Genomic DNA, 24,781 nt, shown 5'->3' with positions numbered 1-24,781 from the left:
TCCTCCTTCTAAACATCCTTTCAGTGGCACCCAATCTTGAAATGTTAAAGTCTTTTTCTGATGTCAATACACTTCAGCTGGCCTTCCAAAGGTCACACCTGTAATCCTAGCTACTCAGGAGGCTGCAATCTGAGGATCACGGTTCAAAGCCAGCCGAGGCAGAAAAGTCTATGAGACTCTTATATCCAATAAGCCAGTAAAAAGCCAGAAATAGAGCTGTGGCTCAAGTAGGAGAGTGCCAGCCTTGAATGAAACAAATAAAAATAAATTAAAAAATTAAAAAAAAAAAACAAGCAAGAGCTCCAGGCCCTGTGTTCAGGCCAAAATGTTGGCATAAAAACAAAAACAAACACTCCATCAGTTGTCAGACAATACATCTGGTTTCAGATTAACTTTCCTACCCATACTCCTTTTCCCTGGTCTCCTCTGCCTTAGCCCTGCAGGCTCTTCCAACAGCCTCTCCACTGGCTCCATCTCTCAGCTGTCTTCCTTCTGATATCTCTGAACTACTGGTAGAGGAATGCGGTTCGAGCAAGTGCTGGCCTGCCTTGACTAAACCCACTGGGTAAGGAAAGCCAGACCTTCTTCTGCCTGGAAAGATCTTTGTAGTTCTTCCAATGCCTCCTCTACCCCAGCCAATCCCCCATCTTCCCCCTCTCAGCATATGGAACCTACACTCTGGTCAATGCTCCTACTTTCCCCCAAACAGACCTCAAGGCTTCTGATCACCACATACCTGGCATTCTATCTCTGGCTAGGTTCAAACTCTCACCTTTCCCTTTCCCTTTTACCCAACTTAAAATTACACCCCCAAATGTGGAATCCTCAAGAAGCCATGGATCTTTCATAAGAATTCCTTAAAAAAACATTCCAATTGTAGGAATCACAAGGTGCTTCATATGAGCAGCTTTGATTAGTATCATGAGTCACGAGTCCATTTTGTGCTGTTATCTCACAAAAGGATGACAACATCTTAAATATCAAATGAGATGCCACTCAACTTTTCCATATTTTATTCTTAATTTAGATTAGCTCGAACACTATTACTACCTATGTGCCAGGTTCTGTTCTGAACTCTATAAAAATAGATGACTTCTAACCTCCATGAAACCCCTCTGGAGTAGCCAGCATTATTATCTTTAACATCTTCATATTTACAGATGAAGAATACCAGGCCTGTGGCCTAGCTTGCCAGCAGAGTGGGCAAGAGGGGAACCCAAGCATTTTTCTCTCTGGGTCTAAATTCATCAAACCAAATATTGCTGAAGAGCACCTGACATGGCCACACTTTAAACCCAGTTAGAAAGGCACTCTCCAGTTTCCTACTCAAATGAGCATTTATTAAACAGCCATCAGGTGCCAGTGAATGGTCAAGGCCCTTGAAACACAAGAAAAAGTCTTTTTCCTAGCTGTGAATTTGCAGTTTCCAGATCATCTGGTTTTCTCCCATAGCCCTCAGTCATACAGACCTGTCAGACACCAGGAACCCTATGCAACCTGGAGAAAAGGCAAACAGGACCAGATACCACATGGGTGCTACAGAGGTTCTCAACAATCATCCATCTTCAAGGGAAAATGGGAAATTTTCTCCTTTCACCCCTAGTCTTTTCCCCACCAGAGGACATGGCTTCTCAGCACCAGGCAGGAATCCACAGGAATCCATTGCCTCTGCCAGAGAGCTAGTAGGCCAGACGACAGCCTCATGGTCCCGCCTACAAGGAAAGGCCCAGACTTCAGCAGCATGTCATTCCCCTAATTATTCCCTGAGCCTGGAGTCCAACATAAACAGAGCATCTTTCACAAGCAGCTCCCACCACGCACCTCACACAAGCAGCCAAGGACTGGGAGGTGCTAAAGGGCAGAGGGCTTGTATGGCCAGCCAGACCCAGGCCTCTGGGGAGTGTCTCAGTTGCTCTTTGGTCCAAAAAATTCAAATCCAACAGAAACTGCCTGAGGTCCCTGCTTTTTCCAGGTCCTAATTCCTAGGAACCCTATCTGAGGGGCCTTAAGAAAGGCCAGCAACTCAGAGCAACCACTCCCAAAGTACCTAGGGAAAACTGAAGGGATGAACGGCAGGGGACTAAAGATGTTTCCACCAGGGTCACATTTGATCCGATGTTGATGTATACACCCTTTTTGCTGGGTACTAAATGCCAGAGCAAGCTGGGTGCCAGTGGCTCCTGCTTGTAATCCTAACTAGAAGCTGACATCTAAGGATAGTAGTTCAAAGCCTACCCAGACAGGAGTCTCCAATTAAGCACTAAAAGCCAAAAGTAGAGTTATGGCTTAAGTGGTAGAGTACCAGCCTTGAGCAGAAAAACTAAGAGATAGCACCAAGGCCCTGAGTTCAAGCCCCAGTACCAGTACTAAATAAATAACTAAACAAATAAATATAACTAAAGCAGACAACTAGCAAGACTGGAGTTAGGGGAGGATCTTAGTCTATAACACAACAGCAAGCAAAACAATCACTGTCTAGAAACTTCTATTTTTTTAAGGGGCTATGCAATATCCAAACCAAGAGACCATTTCACATGATGGTTCATGTTCTGAATAAAATAAAATGCAGTCATATTATGGGGTGGTCAAGGAAATGAGTATTTGAGATGAGATCTGTATAAGGAGCTGGTGATACAAAAGCAAGGGAAAAGCATTGCGGACAGAGGAAACAGAAGTGCAGGCCCAGAAGGCCTCTGGACAAATGTTGGTAAAGCATTTAAGAAAAGTTTTAGGAAATTTTATGTGTTCTCAACACTTAGATTCTGGGTAGCACATCAGTTATCTTCTTCTTAAGAGTCTCAAGATCAAGGTCAGTGGCTCATCCCTGTAATCCTACCTATTCATGAGTCAGAGATGTGAGGATCGTTGTTCAAAGCCAGCCCAGGAAAGAAAAGTCTGTAAGACTATCTCTAATTCATCACCAAAAAGCCAGAAGTGGAGCTGTGGCTCAAATGACAGAGGGCCAGCCTTAAATGAAAAACCTAAGGGACAGGACTCAGTCCCTGTGTTCAAGCCCTAGTACCAGCGCACACACACACACACACACACACACACACACACACACACACACACACACACACACACACACACACACACACACACACACACACAGCCTAAAGATCAAAGTGCTAAGTTGGAAAGAAATTTTCCCTCAGCTTTTAACAAAGATGGATGGAATAGAAACGTGTGTGAATATGTGTGGTACTTATATTTATATGTCTGGCAAGGGTCTGTTTAAAAGCCTTTCATGTCTGTTTTCCTTTTAAACTTTTATAATATAGGTTCAAAGCCTGATACAATCTTTCCCCTTCATTCATGAATGGGAAGATCTTTTCCTTAAAACTAATGAAGACTTCCCTGTAATGTCCCTCCCTTGTTCCGGAATTTGCAACAAGGTGAACTTCTAATTGCAACAATGTAAAAATACTGTGCACATGGTTTTAAGGAGGTGGGAGTACCAGGATGGGGTGATAGTTGTTTTTGCTATATTCCTTTTGTGTGTGTGATTAAGATTGGGGGTGGAGGGGGGGGGGGAGAATACATTGTGCACAACTGTGCATTCGCCTTGTCTTCCATGTTAATAAATGCGTTTTTAACTGCCCTTTCCCATCCATTGCTAACCTCACCAACTTCCTCTCCAGGCTACAAGTAAAGTTGAAAAGTGCAGGAGGGATTTCCAGCTCCTTGGAACAGACAGGGTGTCTGCGCATACACCGGCCATGTGCACCCTTCTTTCTCTCCGTGGACAGAATTTCTTGGGGATCCTTCAGGCCCCCTGCCTGTATCTGCCTGCATTTCTCCCTAGGTCCTTATTAAAACCAGGTGCATGGGAGGCAGCCATTGGGAGACAGAAAAGCCTTTACCTTTGGCCCAAAGCTCTCCTCCCCGGGAGTGTTTCCTAGAGATCAGAGAGCAGGATAAAGTCAGGCAGGCATACCAGGGCTGGAGAGCGGCCCTCCAGGGACAAGGGACACTGCCCCTAGATACTTGATAGGTCGGCAGGCTAAATGCCAAATTCTGTACCCCCAGAAGCGTAGGGGACCCAGCAGGAGTTCCCAAGACTTGTCCACACCAAGTCCAGAATGTACGTAGTGCTTACCCTGCCGGTCCTGCAGTCCTTTGCAGCTCCAGGGACGGGGCCTGGGACGCGACCAACCGGATACCACGGTGTCAGGTAACCAATGACGTAGCTGCCCAAAGCAGCCCAGTGCCCTTTGTGCCCATTGGGAACACCGCCTGCCTCAGGCTGAGAAATCCAGAGCTCAGGGCTTTCCTGGTCTGTGACCTTTGATCTCAAAGACTAGGGGCCTCAGCTGCAGCCTGACAGGGCAGAAATGGGAGCGTGCTGGGTCCCTCTCTGCAGCCAAGACACGAAGCCTCTCTCCTGAGAGTTTCTTTCCATGGGCTCCACCTGAACTCTCCAGGTTTAGAGCATGTGCAGTGTGTTTCGGCAATTATTTGAGCATTTGTGTCTTTAATTGCACTGCAAAAATCAGAGAAATGGGCCTTAGGAGTGTTGCTGAGAAAATGGCCTTAAAAGTGGCACCTTAAAAGCCAGGCACCAGTGGCTCATGCCTAGACTCCTAGATACTCAAGAGGTGTGAGGATAGTAGTTCTAAGCTGGCCCTGGCAGGAAAGTTCAATTAACCACTGAAAAGCTGCAAGTGGAGCTGTGGCTCAAGTAGTAGAGCTTAGCTAAGTCTCAAACACAAAAACTCAGGAACAGTGCCCAGGCTGTTCAAGCCAGATTTGGGGAGGGGAAGGGGGGTTACAGAAGCATTGTTAGATGCAACATGTCAGGTGTCAGGGCACATAAAGGAATAAGGATCCCATAAAAACATGCCTCCAGAGGTTAAATGGCCATTTTCTGTTGCTTGGACCTAAAAGCAAAACTGGTCTATCTTTTGTTTTCCCAAATTGAGTGAGTGATTGATTGAATGCATGAATGAACGATTCATTGATGTGCTAGTACTGGTGTTTGAACTCCCACCTCTCATTCTCACTCACAGCTGGTACTCTATGGCTTGAGCCTCACCTTGACTTCTGACTTTATGCTGGCTAATTGGAGATAAGAATCTTAAGAAATTTTGGCCCAGGGTGTTTTGGATCCTCAGATCTCAGAATCTTGAGTAGCACAAGTTATGGGCATTAACCATGGAGCCAGATTATTTGTTTTAAAAGGCTGTCCCCTAGGGCTGGGAAGGTGGCTCAGTGGTAGAGCACTTGCCTTGCATGCTCGAGGCCCTGGGTTCGATTCCTCAGCACCACATAAGAAAAAAAGCCGGAAGTGGTGCTGAGGCTCAAGTGGTAGAGTGCTAGCCTTGAGCTGAAGAGCTGAGGGACAGTGCCCAGGCCCAGAGTTCAGGCCCCATGACCGGACCCAAAAATAAATAAATAAATAAATAAAATAAAAGGCTGTCCCCAGCCTTTATTCTAACTTTTCAGTCTGACATCCCTTGCTTTCTGAACAGATTACTTGAATTTTAGGTTACTCCAAGCAGAATAAGTTATAGAACACATCTCTCATTGGGACAAGAGTTAAGCATTGCTAGAGCATTGCTCAATACTATTAGACCACTGTCACAATTAATGATGTCTTTATTGTTTTCATGTTTAGTTTTCCTTTTAGCTAAAATGGCTAACTTGACTCTTTAATTAACTGCTATTAGACACTTTCCTGGTACCCTCCTTACCTTGAGCTAAAGGACTATCACCTAAACAGCCAGCTACTGGTGGCCCAGGAGAAAACTTGTAATTGCTATAAATACAGTCCTTCACTTGAATGAAGGACTACCATGGTTGTTTCAAGCTTTGTCTCCCATTTGTATGAAGGTCTGTGCCATAATTTGTACAAGTCCCCCTTTCTGACTATATAAATAGGCTATTCTCATTTTTTGAGATAATTAGGAGACACACTCCTATGTTAGCCCCCTAGATGTTACAACATTAAGTCCAGTAAAAGGCTTATCTCTAGTAGTCTTTTTCCCTACTTTTGATCGTTAGCTTAATAGAACCAGCAAAACTGGTAACCATGATGATAGGATGTTGGCAGTGAGATAACAGCAGTAGTTACCAATTCAGCAGCCAAAATGGCCAAGGCAGCTAAAGAGGTCCAGAGAGTGCTGGGGAAGAAATGGCAGAGAACAGAGGTGAGGAAGACAGGGTTATGCAGAGCTGAAGATCAGAAACCACAGGCCCTGGTCACAGAAAGTTCCACAGAGCTTTTAAATCTTAAGGGCCAAGTTCTCAGATACTCTAGACTCAAGAGCTTTAACTGTCTAGAGCTATCACCTGTCATTGTCAGGAGCTGAGGATCCAGGCACTCTAGGTCCAAAAGCAGAAAACACAGTTTGCTAATGCCACTCACTGCTGCTGGAAGTTGAGGACTGCTGCTAGAGTAAGCCCTAGGAGAGGTGCTCCCCCTCTGGTCTGGGTAGAAATGGCTGTAAGGCCAGCTAGAGTTCTCTGAAGTTCCTGGGAACAAGCTGTTAGAAATAATCATGGTTAAGAGAGTGCCTTCAGAGGCCAGAGTGATGCCCTGGCAGCAAACAGCTGTGGTTGCAGTATAGCTTCCTCAAGGTATCTATGGAATGTTCAAATTAGGCATCCATGAAGGTTTAGTGGCTGCTTGGCTGATAGTCCTTCAGCCGAAGGCAGCTGGGACACAAGGGAAGGCTCTAGCTATCATCTGAGTGCCTAAAGCCCTAAGTTTCTGGAGCAATAGGGCCCTTGATGTTAGGGCTTTGGAGGTAGAGCCTCTGGGTCTACCAGTGCAGCCCCAAGGTCTTGCTAGCACTGAAAAAGCTTCTCCTCACATACTCAGAAGTCCTATATAGCTAGTGTGAAAGGACACTCACCCAACTGATTGGTAACACAGGAAAGGTTAGAGAGCCCTAACATCCCAAATAGTTACCTGACAGGTCTCTGCTTCATTAAAGCCATTCCCTGGGAGCTCACAGAGCTCATCTTCTGGGATTAGTGCCCTGTTTGATTATTAAAACTTCTCTCAAACCCAATGACAAGTTACAAGGCAATTCCAGGCCAATTCCAACCTTGGCCATTTCTGACAAAACATTGTTCAAGCCAGTTTTTTTTGTCCTGAACTATGGACCACCTACAGCATCAGATTTTCTGGGAGTTCATGGTATAGGTCCAGGATTTGACATCTGTACTCTAGATGCTAGACTATAAGAATTGAGGCTCAGAAATCTGCTTTTTACCAAGCTTATCTTGTGAGATTTGTACTCACCATAGTATGAAAATGATTAGACTTGGCTCTTTTTCTTCTCCTTTTCCTCTTTTTTTTTTTTTTTTTAACTTTTCAGGCCTGGTGCTTGCATTTCCATCTGGAGTCTTCCCTGAGAACTCTCAGCAATATAAGACATTCTTTTACAAACATATAATGCGAAGTTTAGCCTCCAGACAAATGTTCCTTATTTCATAGAGTCATGAATTTTTTTTAAAGATGAAGCTGTGTGAACATTACTTCCCACTGTCTAGTACTCAGAGCATATCCTGATGGTAAGTAGGTGGATTATGTGATATGCTTTTTGCTAAGCTTGGGCTGTTTGTCATTCTGAGCCAGACATCCTGAGCCATGTGGATTTTTCTTCTACTGCTTCCAGCACAGCTTTCCTTAGGTAAGATGCAAGTTGAATCTGTGATCATGGTGGCTTCCAAACTGAATTCTACAACAAGGGAATGTGTGAAGCCAGGCACTGGTGGTTCATGCCTATAATCCTAGCTACTCAGGAGGCTGAGCTCTGAGGATTGCAGTTCAAAGCCAGCCTGGGCAGGAAAATCTATGAGACCTGCATCTCCAATTAACCACAAAAAGCTGGAAGTAGAGGTGTGGCTCAAGTGGTAAAGCACTATCCTTGAGGGAGAAAACTAAAGGACAGAATCCAGGCCTGAGTTCATTACCAAAAGTGTACTTGCAAAAGTCTTATGAAAATTGCATGGAATTAATAAACTTCACAAATAGTATTGTTAGAAGTGGAACTGAACTGAATTTGAGGAGATGATGGTGTAAATAGTTTTTGCAAAGAGATTTTCAATGCTCTGTTGCTTATAATATAAAACATTTGTTAAGAAACCAAATTTGACATGCTATATAAATGGCTACATAAATTGTGGTATACCTGTATGAAGGCATACAAAAAACTATTATATTTTCAGAGAATATTTACATGGGATTCTATGTTTGATGGGAAATGTGAGTAAGTGATTGCTGTCTTTATTTTATTTTTGTGGCTGTCCTGGGCTTGAATTCAGAGTCTGGGTACTGTTCCTGAACTTTTATGGTCAAAGTTAGTGCTCTACCACTTGAGTCATAGCCTCACTTCTGATTTTTTTGGTGGTTAAGTGGAGCTAAGAGTCTCATATTTTCTGCCCAGACTGGCTTTGAACCACAATCCTCAAATATCAGCCTTCTGTGTAGCTAGGGTTACATGTGTAAGCCATCTTTACCCTACTTCCCTTTATGTTTTTGTTGTTTAAATCTAGTAGTAACTGACAGAGACCTAAAAAAACAGAATCCTAAATGGGTACTAATAGCATTGAAAACAGGTCTCATTTGCACAACAGGACTGGGGGACAGAAGAAAATAGAATTTCCAGTTGGAAGACTGTTGAAGAAGAATTTAAACAGGTCCCATTTGCACAACAGAACTGGGGGACAGAAGAAAACAGAATTTCCAGTTGGAAGACTGTTGAAGAAGAACTTAAATATCTCTTCTAAATCTTTATGAAACAGATAGAAATGACCCACCTCTCCCTAAGACACTGGAAAGGAGTTAAGCATTGCTATTAAAGTCCTGTCACATACTTTAAATGTGCTGTTACCAATACGCCTTTGTTGGAAGCATCCTTTTGAAAGTGCTAAGATGTTCCTTAAGGTAAGGTTCCTTAACTGACAGGCTCCTTTCCAGGACCCCTGGCTACTTTGACTGTCTCACTGTCAGTCATGCAGCTCCATTGCCCCCATACCAGCACCCAAAGCATGACTCCAGCTCCTAAAGACACTGTGCTGGCAAATAGCAGTCACTTGCTCCAGGCCAGAGGTGGACATTTCCTTCCCCTGGATGCCCACCAGAAGACCTTTGGTTAACTTTGGAAAACAATATGGAGGTTCCTCAAAAGACTCCACATAGAGCTCCCCTATGACCCAGCAATCCCACTTTTGGGCATTTACCCAAATGATCACAAACAAGACCATAATACTAAAGCTACCAGCACAACTATGTTTATCACAGGATTATTTACCATAGCTAAGATATGGAACCAACCCAGATGCCCCTCAATAGATGAATGGATCAAGAAAATGTGGTATATATACACAATGGAATTCTATGCCTCCATCAGAAAGAATGACATTGCCCCATTTGTTAGGAAATGGAAAGACTTGGAAAAAATTATATTAAGTGAAGTAAGCCAGGCCCAAAAAAATATAGGTCCCACGGTTTCCCTTATTTGCAATAACTAGTATATGTCAAGCAGAAACAGTCAGACAAGTGATGTTAGGCGAAATGAAGCCCAAGATAAGGATTCAAATGTTTTTTTTTTCTTTCTTGCGATTGTTTCCAACATATTTATAAGATGATTTCTTTGTTGCTTTGTATGTCCCTCCCCCAGGGTATAAGCCCTGCTTTCACTGTATTTGATGTTGATATAACTTGTGGAGGGGAAGGGAAAAAACAAACTGTTTGGATAGGGTTACAGGTGGACCCATTACAACAATGAGATGTAGAAGATGTTATGTCGAAAAATGAACTTTGCAACTTTGGTGGGGTGGGAGGTGGAGGATTGGGGTGGTGGTAAAGGGGTGTGGGGGTTGGGAGGGTGGAGAGGGGAAGAGATGGTATGGGGAAACAAAGGAGGAGGCAACAAGATTTGATAAGAAATGTACTCACTATCTTGCCCATGTAATTGTAACCCCTCTGTATGATATTTTCACAATAATAAAAAAAAAGAAGAAGAAAAATAAAAAAATAAAAAAACAAAGGAGGAGGTAACAATGCTTGATAGGAAATGTACTCAATACCTTGCTCATGTAACTGTAACCCTTCTGTACAGTGTTTTTACAATAAAAAATATTTTAAAAAAAGAAGACCTGTGGTTAGTGTTAGGGACTGTGCTGTAAGTGCTGCAGATTCAATCCTTTATATATATAAAAGGGTCACAGCACTTGGTGCAGACATCCTGGTGCTAACCAGACCTGGCTATATAAGCAGGCTGCTTAGCTCATTTTGCAAATAGCCAAGAGAGGAGACATTCTACTGTGCTAGCCTTCTGAGATTGTAACATTAGGCCACAATAAAGACTTCTCTCTACTGTTTTTGTCTACTTTTGACATTAGACTATCTGAGATAGTAACTTGAAGAAAAAGAGAGAAGCAGTGGTGCAGGCAGCCACAGAGCCACCATGAGGCTGGCATATGATCCCCAAGGTAGCAGGAGCTGAGTAGGAACAGCATCTGGCCAACAGTGGCAGAGCAGGCCAGAGGCAGCAGAGGTGGTCACAGCTGGGCGCTGCCGCTGGAGGGTGAACTGTGGCAGGTACAGGATGGGTGAAAGTGAGCGATGGAAACGAGGGGAGAAGGGACCCTCCTGCTGCAGGGCCCAGCCAGAGATGCACAAGAGCTATGACATTTCTTGCCTCAGAACAGACCCCCCCCCCCCCCAGGCCCAAATCCTAAAATTCTGCAGTAGCTGTCAAGAGCCGGGGGTGGACAGCTGCTGTCCACTGTCATCTACTACTACAGCTTTTAAACATCATCAAGGGCCCAGAGTCACTGAAAAAGCTTCTCTTCCCTTACCCATGATTTCTATGGGTGGAGCAGAGGGTCTAGCCTGTTACTTTGCAAAAATTACAGCAAAGTAGCAATCCTCTACTCCCACAAAAACACATAGAAGCCTAAGTCATTAGAGAAGTGACATGCATTAAAACCAAAAAGATTAAAGTGCAAGTATATTGCCCAAGCCAGCAAACTGGCAACAGACTATCTGTTAACAGACAATCTGTTAAACATCCTCCAGAGGAGAAATGGAAATGTTTGTTCTCTGGTGAATCTGAACAGCTAACAAGACAAAAGGTACAGACATGAGAATCTCCTTTGTTAGCCCTGAAAAAATGTTACCCAGTGCTGAAGCCCATAGCTAACACCCATCCATGAATATAGAGCTCCCAATGCACTTTATCTGCCCCACTGGGCAGATGGGTCAAGAACCACCAGATGTTAGAGAAAAAAATAATATGAAAGAGGTAAGAGTAAATAGAAAAGAAAACTTGAAGGAAACCAAGACTATTAAAAGAAAAGTAACTTTTTTTGGTTAAGAGATGGGTGTTCGTTAAAATCCTCAGAGTTAAAAAGAAGATAGCTGTTGCTTTGGAGCCTATTTTTTTTTCTTTTCAATCAAAAAAAAGGAAATAAAGATAAAGCTGAGCTCATTAAATAGATGACAAAATGACCAAAGGATAAAACATGCAGGTAAAACATATGAAAATAAGAGATATTTGTTTTTTTGTTTTTTAATTTTTATTTATTTTTTATTGTGAAAATACTGTACAGAGGGGTTACAATTACATGGGCAAGGTAATGAGTACATTTCTTATCAAGCATTGTAGCCTCCTCCTTTGTTTCCCCTTCACATCCCTTCCCATCCTCCCCCCGACCCCCCACCCAATCCTCCCCATCCCCCCCACCACCAAAGTTGTAAAGTTAGTTTTCGACATAACAACTTGTACTTCTCATTGTTGCAACGGGTCCACCTGTAAAAAATAAGAGATATTTGTGCACTAGTGCCTCATGCCTACAACCCTAACTACTCAGGAGGCTGAGATCTGAAGATTGAGGTTCAGAGCCAGACCAGAAACAAGTAATTGATAAAAGTTGCAATTGTACATCACCCTGGATAACATGATAACATCCCAGGCTGTCCTACTTGGTCCTACTCAGCGTGAGAATTAGGCCATTGTCTAGCAAGCATTGCCCTACCCTGTCTACAATCCATACTTACTTCCCTTATCACCAACTTGGTGATCACATCAGCTGTCACAGTACAACAGGGCCTGCGTTCAAATAGCCCTTATTTTACTCAGTAATAACCCAAAGTGCCAGAGAATTGACACAGAAGGAGCACGAAGGCATGAAACATGGGTAGACAGGAAGTAAAGCTGTAGCACAAGTGGTAGAGGGCTATCCTTAAGCAAGAAAACTTCAGTGACAGCGCCCAGGACTTGAGTTCAAGCCTCAGGACCAGCACAAAATGTGACATGAGCAAACAGACTAACCCTGGTACTGGGTTGTGTAGATATACTGCAGTACTATCACTTTAGACATCCACTGGGAGTCTCAGAGCAGATTGTCTGTGGATAAAAGGTATTTCCCCTCATATGATGTGCCCACAATAGTCAAATGCGTAGAGACAGCAGACACAATGGTGATCAGGAACGGGAAGGGGTTGGGGAGAAAGGAATCACAGTTTAACTGGTGGAAAATTATAGTTTGGAATGATGGAAACGAAGATGGATGTTGGTGATACACAATAAAGCAGATGTATAATGTAACCAAAATGTACACTAAACAATGATTTAGAGGCAGAGAAAGGAGGATTGTGAGTTTGAGGCCAGCCTGGGCTATATATATACATCTCAAAAGAAAAAAAAAGATTAAAATGGTAGAGTTTTGCCATATATATTTTATGAAAACAAAGAAAAGTTATTAGAAGAATTTTACCAAAATTAGTATGAACTAAGGAAAAGGAAATATGGGGGTCAGAAATGAAGAAACTCAACTCAAGAATAAGGCAAAATCTAGGTACTGCTAACTCATGCCTATAATCCTAGCTACTCAGAAGGCTGAGATCTTAGGATACAATTCAAAGCCAGCCCAGACAGTCAGTGAGACTCTTACCTCCACTTAACCAACAAAAAAAGTCAGAAGTGGAGTTGTGGTAGAGCAACAACCTTGAGTAGGAAAGCTAAGGGACAATGTCCAGGGCCTGAATTCAAACCTCATTACTGCCACTCCTCCAAGGCAAAAAGAATCCCCAGGATAAAGGGAGAAGAGATCCAAAGTATAGCAGCAGGATGAGAGAACAATAGACATTTCCATACTAGAACAGATCACAAGGTTCAGAAAGCAACCTCTCCAACAAGAATTGAGTTGATAGAAAATATAATAGGTTCTGACCTTATTGACAAGACAGGTAACTAATTGGGAGAGGACTTCGAGTTGAATTAACAATCATATGCAAAGCTAAGCAAGTAAAACAATGCAATCTTGTTTTTCCTGGGAAATCTTGAGTTGTGGTAGAAAGGAAAAGTAACCTTGATACTTGTGGATACAGGACTCAGCAGTGAATTGCAAGTATCTACTATATGAGTGCCTAAGTTTATGATAAAATGTTATCAAGAAGATGGGACATGAACAGTAGGGACCAGAGTGGACATATCCAAAAACATTTATCTCCAAGGAGCAGAAATTTGGCCAGGCAGTTCCCAACATGCTACTTTGTTTGTGATAAACCTGGCTGGTCAAACAATTTGATTCTTTATCCAAGCAGATATATAAAGTAGCAAAAAAAAAAAGTGTTCTGTCGGGCTGGGAAGGTGGCTCAGTAGTAGAGCGTTTGCCTTGCATGCCTGAGGCCCTGGGTTCGATTCCTCAGCACCACATAAGAAAAAAGAAAAAAGCCAGAAGTGGCACTGTGGCTCAAGTGGTAGAGTGCTAGCCTTGAGCTGAAGAGCTGAGGGACAGCACCCAGGCCCAGAGTTCAGGCCCCATGACCGGACCCGCCCCCCCCCCCAAAAGTGTTCTATTCTGGGTAGTGTGTGTGTGTGTGTGTGTGTGTGTGTGTGTGTGTGTGTGTGTGTGTGTGTGTGTGTGTGTGTGTGTGTGGTATGTTTGCCAGGCATGGTGGCACAAGCCTGTAATCCTACTTGGACAGTGAAGGTCAGGGGAAGGCAGTTTGAGGCCAGCCTAATCACTTTATCTCAATCAGCAGCTGGGCTTAGTGGTGCATGCCTGTCATCCCCAACAACACAGAGAAGGGATGTAGCTACTAGAAAAATGAAGCATCATCAGGAAAGACTTCATTTCAAGACTCAGTTCAAACTGAGCTGAAACGATGGATCATAAACTGTATAAATGGTATCAAACAAGATTCATTCATGCCAATGAGATGTCCAATTCAAAGTAGCAAAGAATGAACTGACTCATCTAACTCAGACAACCCAAGGGGTTTGACTTGAAAAGTGGACCCCAAAGTTTTGCTTCGGTATCTCCATCACCATTGTTCTCTTCTATATATAGCTCCGCTTTTGAATTCTAGCTTTACAGCATGGGAGTTGTAGAAGAGAAGGGACAGGGCCACTACGAGTATTTATCACAAGTCCAAGGGAAGATGCTGACTGGTCCTCAATAGTTCAGGTGAATGGTATGACGATAGGCCAGGCCTGAAGTAGCTTCCAGAAGAGGGAAGATGGCTGGGGTTGGGGGGAATGCAGAATAAAGTCCTGGACTGCCAAAGATAATACCTATTACATCTCACTATAATTGTTCATACCAAATATGCTCTAGTGGAGATTTATTAGAGCCTGGGCCAATTGGCAATGTAAGTGAAAATGCCTCATAAATGCTAAAGCACTATGAAATGTGGTTGTGAGTCAGTTCTAAAATGTAAGTCTGTTCTTGCCCTGCTGGGCCAAACTGCAATTACTCTTGGATCCTTTGCTCTCTGAATGGCTTAAGTTTTTCTTTCCTCTTAGCAGATTCATTTGTCACAGCTCTCCCAGCTATTGGCCCCTTTCTTCTAGCAGAATCCACTTCCAAGAGCAGTGAAAAATTTGCTCATATAGTTTTTCAAAGGAAGTCAGTGGAGAAAAAAAAATCCCAAGTTGGAATAATTCAAAACTGAAAATAATGGCTATGTATGTGTGTAATCAGATTGTTCTCTCTACTGGTCTCCTAATCTATTGAGTCACTTTCTTGGCCTCAGAGCCCCCATCTTCAAATAAGCCAAAAATATTTTGCTGATACTAGCTACAATTTATTGAGTGATAGTATATCTGTACTATACTTTGAGATGGAGCTCGGAGGCCGGGGTCTAGGCAATTCATTGATAGGGAAATATTTTTTGCCATCTAGAAAAAACAAACCTCAGAATAAGTGATGGTCCATCTGGGAATTCCCAAGGTTTATAAGTGTACTTTTGACATCTGATTTTTAATTAAGTGTGAGGTGTGCAGCTAGGGCTGACAATGTGAAGTAGATGGATTCCTAAATTTGTTTCTGATAAAGCTCTCATTGATGTCAACACTTGGACACTTAATGCTACACTAGCACTGCATATAAAGATAATACAGTGAGTGAAGGCTACTACTGGTGAGTCTAAGGCTTGCTCAGCCTGATCCTCTTCTTCTCTGCAATAATCTTTAAGCAAGGCCTTAGGATGTGAATTTTGACTCTTTAGCACAGGTTTAGCAACTCATATTATTGGATGACTTCCCAAGGCCATTCTCAATCCATTTTATTTTTCTGCTTCCCATGTCAGACACCAAACAAATTCCAGGTATTCATTTTCCCGCCTCCTTTGCAGCTAGCAATGGCCATATGATCCCATTTAGTTCCAGCGATCAGTTCCATCAAACCAAACAATGAAAGAGTTGAGATGCTTGGGAAGAAAGCCTAACCTCCTTGCCTTCTTCCTGTGTGGGTCACATGTAAGAAGGTAATGTGTGGAGCTCCTGCAACCATTTGTGAGTACTGCCAAGGCTCTGAAGATGACCACAGAAAACAGCCAGGCCATTAGAGACATCATTGCACCAACTGAGATGGCTTGCCTTCGCACCTGATGTTGTGAGGTCAGCAGATTCCAATGTGCCAACCACTGAGCATTTCATCTCTTTTAGACAGATTCATTTTATCCATAAACATTCATATTTACACTATCTATGCACTTCCCTTCCTGTCTACCTAGATATTCATTTGGATATCCTCACTCCTGATATGTCCTGTGTAGTCAATAGAAGCCAATTCCACTCGTGTTCTACATCACTGACGAGGTTATTATAATCAATAATTTCCACTCCTCTGATCTTGAAGGAGAATTGATTCAGAGTTAGCTACAATTGTAAGCTGTCCAGAGTAAATCTCCAGATTCTTGCCTAGATGCTGGAAAAGAAGTACTTGCCTCTTTTGAGTATGCAATTATAATGCTTGGAAATACTGCAGCCACTTTGCCACCGAGAGGTTTGTCAGCCTTTGGACAAAGCTTAAACCACAGAAGACCAAACAGAAAGACAGAAAGCTAAATCGATGCTAACATCGTTGAAGTACTGGATCCCTCCAGGTTTATGCTTGTGGTTGTTAAGAGTTCATAAATCTCCTTTATTTAACCCAGTTGGGGCTAAATTTTCTGTTCTTTGTAACTGCAGAAGGCATTCTGATCTGGTACACTACCTAACTGGACTGCTAGGCAACAGGCAAAGTGGAAAACCAAATAGAAATCTTTTAAGAGGCAAACTATCCCTCCCTATTGCAGCTACATTCAGTAGGTGTGTCGTCAGACATGCACTCTTTCCTTCACTCATCAAAGCTAGAGACAAAATGTGTCAAACAGTCACATGTAATGTGCCCCACCCTTACTCACTGGATTTTGAGCAAGAAACTTAACCTAGCTGAGCTTTGGTTTGTATGGAGATGGTAACACCTGCCTCAAAGGGAGGCTGAGATCAAGGGAGATAAAGCCTGGGGTGTTTCTCTAACAAGATCAGTTGATAAACACTCAGTAAATGCTGATTCTTATGAATTCCAGGAATCCCTAGTCAACTGAGGCTTTTGCTAGGGAGACCCAATGACCCCTGATAAATCTTTCAAACCTGCAAGGTACCATCTTGTTGTTCAAGAGCTCACCCCCAAAAGGCTCTATAGTTTCCTGCCTCACACATAGATCTCTTACTGGCTCCATCCTGCCTTTCAGAGGGGCCTGGAGTATTCATAATACGACAATTTCTTGTCGTCTGCCAAGTGGGGAGGGGGGCCAGGGTGGGAGGCCCTTAAAGGATCTCTTTAGCCAAGGAACTAGCTGTGTTGTGATGACACACCAGCCCCACAGTCCTGCAGGACAGCAAGGTCATTCAAGAGGGTGTTTGTCCTTGGCAGCTGCCCACCTCACCCCTTCTTCTGCTAGGAAAGACCAGGATGGATCAGAAAAACAAGGAAGAAAGAGAAAAACCAGGAGACTTAGAAGCAGCCTCTGTAAACAGGGTTCAAGGAGCAGCTGGATTGGTGACTTCATCCCTGGTCAAAGATGCCATAAAAAAGAAAAATATTTAGTGATCACTATTTCCCACTGCTGTAAAAGACTCCAAAGCAGGGCCCAGAAGGCTTGGATGCCAGCAACATTCTCTTTTGACAGGACCTTTAAAATGCCTGCTGGAACCAAGTCAGAGGGAAAAATGCTTAAGGTAACTGAGTGCAGCAAATAACTAAGTAAAAAGTATTTATTCTAATTGCCAAAAAGGAATATGGCCAAGACTCCAAAGGAAAAGGGGAGGGGGGTGGCAAAAAGTGAAAAAGAAAGCAGAAACAGGATGATAAGAAAAGAAGGGATGTTCATTTTCAAGCAGGAGATAAGATATGGATTAAAGTTCACCCTTCGAATAGTGCAACAAGAAACTTTATAGCCAAGCTGACTCCCAACCGGAAAGGGCCCTGTTGCTCGGATCTCTTTGAATTATAGGGAAAACTAATTGGATCTTCATGTTTACCATAGAGGAGACCAGTGCTATTCAGGATGTAAATCCTGGAGGTACTTTAAAAGGACAACAGTGACCTTTACAAGCCTCTAAACTTATAGATCTGTAAGGAGAAAAAAATTGATTTCCTGACCTTTGACTAGTTCCTCATCATTTTTTCTTCCCACCCAAGGGCCCCCCAAACCCATCACTCTCTTCCTGGTGTTATTTTTCTGACTGTTCCCTCTATCCCTGGTCAGACTCAGGAGAAGGGAATTAGCTCATTGTCCAGCCTAGCCCTGGGGAGAGGCCACTCTGGGCTGAGAAATGTCTCCACCACCACCATTTCTGTGACATGCTCAAGACCCCTCTGTCTACCAAAGGAAGCTGCTGCAACCTCGTAGTGATAAGACAAGCTACAGGGATGGTTTGCACTCCCTCTGCAAGTAGTGAGACATTTGCATAATTATCTTAATCAATTCCCATCTAGGACTCTCATTGTCCATGAACATAGATACATTTACATAGAGATAGAGACAGAGTTTTCACAAATTAATTCCCATTTCGTGTTCCATTCTCCATTAGCCCACCTTCCCTGGTGAGCACAAAAAGGAGATAAATGGAGGGCAAAGCTAGGAGTTCCAGAATGGGTGGGACAATGACTGTAACAATGAGGATGAGGAAGCCTAGAGAAGGGTAGTGGGTGGTTGCTTACACAGGGCCCATTGGGTTCCCAAGAGGCAGGGTTTGGAAGCCCCCATCTTTGTCCATTGCCCACACATCATTTTTCACTCACCCACGCCTAGTCAAAGAGGCCGCATTGAATCACCATCCTTTAGTGTGAAGGAATTCCCTAAGTTATCTGGCATCTTCAAGTGTTAGAATCCACAGGGAGAAGAGAGGGGAACTCCAAGGTCAGCTGGTAATGGAAGGGAAGAAGGGATTGAGTGGGACAGTGGAATGGGTACAGCCCATAAAAACCAGCATGTGGGAGTGGAGGAATTTGCCTGGCAGGGGATGGAAAGCATCAAGTGATTTCTCAACATGAAGTTACTCTTAGTTCTCACACCAAGGTGGCCCCTTCAAAGTAGACAAGGGACTTGAGATGTGTCCACCTGAAAGTCTAGACGGGGCCTTAAATCATGACTATTGCCATTGAAATGATCGACAACCATGTCTCTTAGTCAAGACGTTTGTCATATTTATGAACCATCTACCTTGTTTGCTTTACAGCTTAGGTTCCATTTGTGCTTTTCTATGGACTTGGATTTGAACTCAGAGCCTTGTGCTTGCTAGACTGATACTGTACAACCTGAGCCATGCTCTCAGCCCAAAGTCCATTTTTAAAAAAAATAGATCTATTTTAGGGGGGCTGGGAAGGTGGCTCAGTGGCAGAGTGCTTGCCTTGCATGCATGAGGCCCTGGGTTCGATTCCTCAGTATCACATAAGCAGGAAAAAACCTGGAAGTGGTGTGCTATGGCTCAAGTGGTAGAGCACTAGCCTTGAGCTGAAGAGCTGAGGGACAGTGTCCAGGCCCAGAATTTAGACCCCGCGACCAACCAAAAAAAAAAAAAATCTATTCTAAAGGCAAACTTCAACAAGTACTATAAGTCTATAAATTAAAGCATTTTTCATAAACAGAAGCATATTTTTTTTAAAAATGCTAGTAGACTAGCTGGCTGTGAAAGGCTCGGTGACTGAGCTTTACCAAGAGATTTCCAAGTGTTCACTGTTGAAGATCGGGATGGTATGGAATTATCTTCATTGACCTAACCTAGAATTGACAGGTTAAAAACCCTTGGCCTCCAGAATGCTGAGACCAACAGACATCTCTATGGCAGACTTCAAGCAATTCTGTGGGCCTATCTCATGTTTCCTCAGATAGCAACACAATTAAACCCAAGAAGGAGTGATCTCTTATCCAGGTTTATGTATGGATGATTCACTTCCCCAGGATTCAGTTCCTTCATCTGCAGAATGGGAGAATTAGACCAGTTAATAATGTCTTCCAGCTAAGGAAACACATACTAGATTGAGGATATGGCACTGATCAGACATAGCAGGAGTGAAAGCAGAACTTGGAAGGTAATAGAACAGCAGTCCCAAAACACTGGCAAAAGACTGGTCCATGGAACTGAAATCTCCTTCTTCCCAGCCTCGCCGAGGGCCACTGGAGTAATGCATTCAGTCCTGAGAGTATTCAAAGGGTCAAAATGTAAATCCCTTTATACTCAGCACTCAGGTTTCAGAACTGTTATCCAATGTGCAGTTATGATGGAGTGGAGGAAATACATAGAGTTACTATGTTTGCTCTGATTAGCACACAGTGACTGTGTAAAATGTATTAGCTGTTAAGACTTTTCCTCATAACTTGGCTCTTCGTGCTTGTCCCAATACACCCTTTCTCTTGGCCCTGCCCCTTCCTATTCAAGGCCTTTCTTCCTGTATTAACAACCACCTATCTCATGTTCTGGCTAGTACCTCTCTATGTGTGCGTTTTGCTGGCATGTCTACACTCAGTAAACCTCCTGAATTGTGTTAGAGGCCCCTTTATAAACAGCAGAATCAGCCTTTTGCTGACAACAGGCAAGATTCTGCAGAGATAATTTTGTTCATTGTATAGAAGGGATGTTTGTGCAGCCTAGACAATCTGTGGAGGACTTGGTTGAAACAATCCCTCGTTTGCTAAATGAGGATAGGGACAAAAACATAATCTCCCACTTCTGTTTCATTTCAGCTCAGGATAAGGCAGAAGAGCGGATGCAAGTTTGCTTAGCTGTCCTGGCTTTTTTCATGGATTCATCTATGTGTTTACCAAATAGAACAAGTGGGCTCCTTAGTAACACACACATGATTAGCCTCTGCTGATATCTAGAAGATATATGAATTGCTGAACTGCTGATGAGAAAGATCCATGAAGAGTTTTTTAATTGGTTTAGTAAGATTATTTCCAGTCAACAATTCCTGAGTTTAGTGGTAGAAGATGGATCTGTTTTCCATAAAAGTTAAATGCCAGACTTTTGAATCACTCTGAAGAAAAAAAAAAAAAACATTCTCTTTAAAGAATCAGTTGCTATCATTTGTTTTACAGCAATAGCTAAAGGTTGGGATAGAAAATTATCATCACAAAAAGGCAGGCTGGAAGAGGGCTTGTAGGCATAGCTCGCTCACACAGCTCTTATTTTGGTACTAAATTTCTAGCTACTGCTTCAGACTGTGCAGTGCTTATTGGAAACAAACAAACAAACATAAGCCAATTTGCCTTTGTTTCCGTCAGCCCCACAAAAGCTTATACCTCCTACTTGGAGAGCACTTCAGAGTTTGAAAAAACTTTCTTGACTAATTTCTTTATTATTATCTTCTCCTTCTCCTCCTCTTCCTCCTTCTTCTTCTTCCTTCTCCTCCTTCTCCTTTTCTCCTTCTCCTTCTCCTTCTCCTCCTTCTCCTTCTCCTTCTTCTTCTCCTTCTCCTTCTCCTTCTCCTTCTCCTTCTCCTTCTCCTTCTCCTTCTCCTTCTTCTTCTTCTTCTTTTCTTCATCGTCATCTTCTTCTGCTTCTGCTTCTGCTTCTCCTTCTGCTTCTCCTTCTTCATCTTTGTCTTCTTCTTCTTCGTTAATTGTCCAAATTAATAGGGCATATTCTGGCATTTCTGCACAAGCATAGAATGTACTTTGATCTTATTCATCCCTTCTTCATCACCTACCCCAGCCTTCCTCCTTCCTATTTCCTTGGCCCTTCACCCCCCAATAGTCCAGTTCATGTCTTCTTTTTTTTGCATTTTATAAATCTGATCACACATATGAAAGAAAATATGTGGTATTTGTTTTGCTGCCTCTTGTTTATTTTGCTTACTATGATGTTCTCCAGTTCCATGGAGATGTTCTCCAGTTCCATGCAAATGACATAGCTTCATTCCACTTTATGGCTAAATAATACTCCTTGTATATGTGCCACATTTTCTCTGAACATTCATCTATTGATGGGTACCAAGGCTGATCCCATAACTTGGCTATACTGAAATGACTGCAGTGAGCATGAGTATGCAGGTATCTCGTGCAGCAATAGTATACTGGCCAGCATTCCTTTCAGTGTATGTTTCTTGGTTAATTTCTAATTACTCTTTCAAACATCCCTGCAATGCATATAAGGTAAGAGAATGTATATTGCCAACAATCCAAATGTCCATTGACATTTGAATGGATACATAAAATGTTGTATGACCATGAGATGGAATATTATTGGGAAATAAAAAGGAATGAAGTGCTGACACATGCTGTAACATAAAACAGCCTTGACCCTCTTGATGCTAAATGAAAGAAGCCTGTCACAAAGGACCGTGTATTCTATGACTCCATTTATATGAACTGTCCAGAATAGACAAATTTACAGGAACAGAAAGATAGCTGTCAATCCGCTTAGAGCTGTGGGGATGTGCTGGAATGGAGGTTGGAAATGGCCAAGGTCTCTAGAGTTTCTTTATTCAGATAATGAATATGTTCTAAAATTGGTGTGGTGATGGTTGCACAATTCTGTGAATACACTAAATTGGGCACATGAAATGAGTGCAATGACTACAATGAGGTTTTTCTAGGTCATTAAAATTATGTAAAAAGGATGGGGAGTAATAACAACATGGCATCAGTTGGCATTAGATGGAATTTTAATCTGCCACTTACACTGGATGGGCTTAGTCAGGTTGCTCCAATGTTCTGAATCCTTCTAAAAACCACAGGTGATGACGCCTCCCTGGCTAGGTTACATGGCTGATCCAATGCCTGGAGTGTTGGGAATGTAGTACACAGGTAGTTAGTACTCGATAAATGGCAGCTGTGTTGATGGCAGTGCTTCTGATGCAATGGCTGTGGCTCTGGAGGAGATTAAAAGAGCTGCAGATGGCCAGGTGCTGGTTGCTCATGCCTGTAATCCTCACTACTCAGGAGGCTGAGATCTGAGGATTGTGGTTCAAAGCCAGCCCCAGCAGGAAAATCCATGAGACTCTTATCTCTAATAAAATACTCAAAAAAGTAAAAATGTCACCATGGCTCAAGTAGTAGAGCACTAGCTTTGAGAAAAGAAGCCAGTGGCTCATGCTGATGGTTCATGTGGTTCAAAGCCAGCCTGGGCAGGAAAGTCCATGACACACTTATCTCCAATAAACCACCAGAAAACCAGAAGTGGCGCTGTGGCTCAAGTGGTAGAGTGCTAGCCTTGAGCTTAAGAGCTGAGGGACAGCGCCCAGGCCCAGAGTTCAAGCCCCATGACCGACCAAAAAGGAAGAAGAAGCAGGAGGAGGAGGAGGAGGAGGAGGAGGAGGAGGAGGAGGAGGAGGAGGAGGAGGAGGAGGAGGAGGAGAAAAGAGCTGGAGATGAATGGAGAATGAGCCCTGACTGGCCTCTGTCAATATTTTTCTTCATGTTTGAGCTAGAACAGAACATGAGAAAGAGAGTTGGGTTTGGAGGCAGAATTGGGTGGGCTTCTCTCTTGTGCCAACTTATTAAGTCCCCACCACAGGCTAACTCTGGGCCTTGCCATGGGATCATAGCAGTGGTTTCATGGCTGTGGTCCTGGTCCTCATGGATGTCACAGATCAGCATCTTGAAATGTCAGGCAATGGCCCTACCATGCACCTGGCTGCTCTGCAATCCTGGACACATTGTTCCATTTTCTACGAGTCAATATCTGCCAGAAGGGAGGTTGTAATGTTACAGTCATGGGCTATATAATATTTCCGTCAACAGTTATGCCTAATGACATAATTTTCATGTCGCTAGTAACATATGACCATGATACATAACCTATTACATTGGTGTGACAATTAAATCAAACTCTCTTCAGAAAGTACTAAATTCAACATCTGACATATAATGTAATCTAAACAATTAGTAACAAAACACTGATTTATATTATAAATCTAGCTATTACTAATAAATAATGACTAAAACAGTAATAGTGTTACTGTAATATTTGTTGTTATCATCTAGAGAATCCTTTGTAATGCTAGTACAGGACAATTGACACTTAATGGTATTCATCTTTTCTGAGCGAATATCCTCATTTCTTTGGAGATAGTCATGGTTATCCAGATTCTGTGTCATCTATGTAAGAAACATGTGTAAAACCATTTTCAATAGGGCATTAATTTTTATTCCATGAAATCAGCACAACTCAAAACCTTTAGTAAATTGAAGTTGCTTTGTTTCACCTCAAACAGCAAACAGCAAGCCTTTGTAAATTACAGCCCTGAGAAATAAAGATGATTGTAAATTATTCAGGCCATCCCCTGGCCTGGGGGCCTTAGGGTTAGGGTTCAGGTAGTAAGTCCTAGAGTAAGTGGATGTTTGGGCTGGCTGCAGATTGATGAGCACTGAGAGGAGCCTGTCATTTGATCTCCAGGAAATGTTTCTGGGCCGGGGTCACTGTTACCAGCAATAAGGCAGCACCTCTCAGGCCAGAAAGTTCAGTTCTATTTATCAAGTGAGAAAAGCAACAAACCTAATGAAAGCAGGGCCCTGGCTGAACCTTAGGCCAGATCCAGTGTAAAAGAGAGAGGGAAAGCCAGGCACTAGTGGCTCACGCCTGTAATACTAGCTACTCAGGAGGCTGAGATCTGAGGATCGCAGTTCAAAGCCAGCCCAGGCAGGAAAGTCTGTGAGACTCTTAACTCCAATAAACTACCAGAAAACTGGAAGTGGCGCTGTGGCTGAAGTGGTAGAGCACTAGCCTTGAGCTGAAGAGCTGAGGGACAGCACCCAGGCCCAGAGTTCAAGGCCCACAACCCGACAAGAGAGAAAGAGAGGGGGGAGGGGAGATCAGGACATAATGTTTCTAAGTCTCCAGAAGCTTCTAGAAATGGCAAAGGTCTTCCTCCCTTGAGCCTTCCTTGTTCTTCTACTCGTAACCTCCTCAAGGAAATGAGCAACAGATACCAATTTTCCCATAAATCCTTTCTACACACATACCAGTACCTGTTCTAGGCACAGGGACTGTTCATTCAATCAATAACTATGGACACTTCCCCTGTGCCTGACAATCTGGCAAATGAA

The 24,781-nt window shown here is 43.0% G+C and overlaps 1 protein-coding gene across 1 annotated transcript in view; it reads right to left on the bottom strand.

The window, feature by feature from the left end:
* The window catches only part of LOC122117774, a 148,088-nt gene extending 143,931 nt beyond the window's left edge, over positions 1 to 4,157 (bottom strand). The window contains exon 1 of the mRNA XM_042691600.1: positions 4,100 to 4,157. The gene's annotated coding sequence lies outside the window, so the exon portion shown is untranslated. The remainder of the gene's footprint in view (positions 1 to 4,099) is intronic.
* Between the last annotated feature and the right edge of the window lie 20,624 nt (positions 4,158 to 24,781).

The sequence above is a fragment of the Dipodomys spectabilis genome, unplaced genomic scaffold, assembly GCF_019054845.1.
Source record: "Dipodomys spectabilis isolate Male_0828 unplaced genomic scaffold, ASM1905484v1 ptg000145l, whole genome shotgun sequence".
In the NCBI taxonomy this organism is placed as follows: domain Eukaryota; kingdom Metazoa; phylum Chordata; class Mammalia; order Rodentia; family Heteromyidae; genus Dipodomys; species Dipodomys spectabilis.
This window is presented reverse-complemented; position numbering and strand designations above follow the sequence as displayed.